Below are 3510 nucleotides of genomic sequence, written 5' to 3'. Positions count from 1 at the left end.
TTTGTGTGTCAGTAACTGAGACTAAGCCTAGAAGAATGGAGAAGAGGAGTCTTAAATGTTTGCCGTAACCAAGCAAAGAAGATAAGGCTTCCTTAGGTGGGGGGGAGCTGATCTTCCTATATTATGGAATAATATGCTTATCTCCCATGTGATGATGGTGGAATGTGCGTGTAGTCATTTTTCCTCCGTGGCTACGAAGCAAGCGTCTGTGCTAATCCATACAGGGCTGTGAATCTGTCACTGTGGAGAGGATTTATTATGATTATATTATTGTTATTATTATTATTATTATAGTTTATCTATACACTTTTTGGCCAAAAGGCCCCCAAAGTGGTGAACAAAACTTTATAAAACAAATATTACATAAGAAATAACCAGTAAAAAATATACAGTAAAATTACAATGCACCAAAAACAATGAAAATACACTACAACAAGAACAATGCAACAAGAACAGAGGAAAAACTTTTCTCCTTCTCTCTCTCTTCCACGGTGGCAGCTTGGTACTGCTCGAGGGTGAGGTACTCTGCGAAGAGCTTGGTGTGGCTCAGATAGTAAGACATGGGGATGGCCAGTGCTAGATTTATGCACAAACTAAGTAAGCTTCATCTTAGAGTATCAGATTATCAGGAGTCCTGGCGGCTCGGGAAGAGTAGGGGTCCTCGAAGAGCACCCACAATTGCAGCTGGAGCCTCTTCCAGCAGCCGCCCTTGCTGTTGAGGGGGGAGCCATTGGTGGCGGCAGCAGCGCCAACAGTGCCCACGTACTCGATGCCCAGGCGCTTGGCAGCCAGCTCGTCATCGTCGTTTGGTTCGGGGGGCAGCTTGCTGGTGATGACGTCGGGCACCTCAAAGATGTCCAGCACCGCCTCGGCATCACGGTGCTGCTAGCAGGTCATCCAGCAGCAGCTCCATGTTGGTCTCATCCTGTTAAATTCGCAGTGATCACATGACGTAGGAGGCAAAGGGCTTAGACTTAGGATTTAGACTTTAAGGCAAAGATGGGAAGCTTTCCAGGGTTATTCCTTTCACAAAGAGATATGTTATCATAAAAGTCGTCTGAAATTCCTTCTATTCAGGATCAGAGTCAGAAACCCAATTCAGTCCTGAAGTAGCTGAGGACCAAACAAGATGGGACACACCAGTAGTCTCTAGTGTGTGGCAGTGGTAAAAAAAGACTGTTATATAAATCCATGATGCAGCACATTTGGAAGACTGTGTACAGTTCTGGTCACCTTACCTCAAAAAGGATATTATAGAGCTGGAAAAGGTTCCAAAAGGGGCAACCAAAATGATCGGGGGGGGAGATAATAGTTTAGGGGATATAGTAAATATAAGATAATTTTCTTTTTTATGTGTAGATTGTATTTTGGTTATTGATGTGTTAAAGATTTCTAATATTCTAAAATTTAATAAAGTGTGTCTGTGTGTGTAGACAGATAGATGATCAAGGGGATGGAGCGACTCCCCTATAAGGAAAGATTGCAGCATTTGGGGCTTTTTTAGTTCAGAGAAAAGACGAGTAAGAGGTAACATGATAAAAGTGTATAAAATTATGCATGGCATGGAAAAAGTGGGTATCCTCCCTGTGTTATAACACAGATATTCAATGAAGTTAAATAGTGGAAGATTCAGGACAGACAAAAGTACTTTTTCACACAGCGCATATTTAAATTCACTATGGAATTTGCTCCCACAAGAGGCAGTGAATGGCCACCTTGATGGATTTTGGCACATTCATGGAGGAAAAGGCTAGCCATGGCTACTAGCCATGATGGCTATGCTCTGCCTCCATAGGCAATATGCTTCCAAATAGCCATTGGTGGAAACTGCAGGAGGGGAGAGTGCTCTTTGCACCCAGGTCCTGCTTGCAGGTTTCCCATGGGCAAGTGGTTGGCTACTGAGAACAGGATGCTGTACTAGATGGGAGCGCTCTTGGGCCTTTTTTTCCTGGCTCCACATTGCCTTCAATTGCTTTTCTTCCTGCAGGGGAAAGCGCAAAGGCAGTTTTGATTGGAAAGTGTCTGGGCTTACCTTTGTGAGCACTTCCAGACAACCTGTTTATTGAGCATTCATCCTGATTTGTTTGTGGGGAGGTTAGACAATGTTGCATCAGGCAGGTATTATCCCACACTTTCCAGTGCTTTTCCCGTTCATGTTCCTTATCTCAAGTCCAATCTCTTGGAGAGGTGTGTTTGTTGAGCAAGAGCATCAAACCAACTTTTAACTGCACAACCTGAAGTTGCTAGTATGTGATTGAATCCCATTCGAAAATAGCATCAGTCTGGAAGTGCCCTGAATATCTGGGACAAGGGTGTACCTTTAATCTGAGGCTTCTGTGTAACACTTATAACTGGGGTGGAGTAGAATCATAGAATAGTAGAGTTGGAAGGGACCTATAAGGCCATCAAGTCCAACCCCCTGCTCAAAAATCAACCAAATCAAAAACAGAAACAAGGACTTTTTTTTTTTGACTATGTGTTGTTAATTTTTCCAGAAACTTTTGTACTCTTAAGTAGGAAATTCACAGCTGAAGATGGCAGCAGTTTGTTATATGCAAATGCTCAGAATTGTGTAGCAGCATGTTTCATGCAAACACATGCAATAGATATACATACAACTGATAGCGTCAGTGATACCCAGTATAATGGGGCAAAGGCCAGGACCCATGGGCCTCAGAGATAGACAACTCTAACAAATGGTACAGACTGAGTCTGTAGTCACTGCCATGTTTATTGTCCCTACAGCACACTATGTTGGGGGGTGGGACTCACAGGCGTTTGAGTTAATGAAAATGGCAGTGGTGGCTGTGCCTGCCTAGCCTAGGGCTTCTCTTCATCACACTGGGCTGATGGAGTATTAGCTTGCTACTTTCAGCACTATTATCCATCCCTGCTGCTGCCATCTACCATCACTGCCTGACCATGATGGGCGAGATCTCAATGGCTATCTCGCTGTGCCACCTTCCCCAGGTAAGACATGAGCTGCAATTGGACCCTGAATCGAGTGAGGAAGGAAAACATGATCCAAACACAATGGAACTTTGATCAAAGGTTCTAACTGCCCCAAAGAAGCTTCTCAGTCCAACCGAGAGTGCAACCTTGGTCAGAAAGACAACTTTATTCAGGAAACAGCAACAATTTATAGATCAACATGGCATGGCAAGCAGTAAACATTGTAAAAGAGTCATCAAACGAGGATGTAAACAGAAGTAATATAGGGAACATACGTGTTCAAAAGAAACAGAAGGTGAAGTCTCATCCTTTCTGTCTTCCTGTTCTTGTTAGATCTTACCCTAATGTTACCACCCCTTCAAACAGACACTTTGTGACCAGTGGTTAAATGCATCATTGAAATCGTCTCTAAAAGGAACATGACTCTGTCTTTGTTCTAGATAAAGTAAGGCAGTTACAACAGATTATAGATGTCATTGCTTTGCCAAGAATTAACACATACTTAGCACAAGCCTAAAAGGTTAGGGAGAGATACATTTTTTTATAACAGACATAAAC

This window comes from Rhineura floridana, chromosome 3 (assembly GCF_030035675.1).
Source record: "Rhineura floridana isolate rRhiFlo1 chromosome 3, rRhiFlo1.hap2, whole genome shotgun sequence".
Classification (NCBI taxonomy): domain Eukaryota; kingdom Metazoa; phylum Chordata; class Lepidosauria; order Squamata; family Rhineuridae; genus Rhineura; species Rhineura floridana.
The sequence above is the reverse complement of the archived record's forward strand: the minus strand, read 5'-3'. Positions refer to the sequence as shown.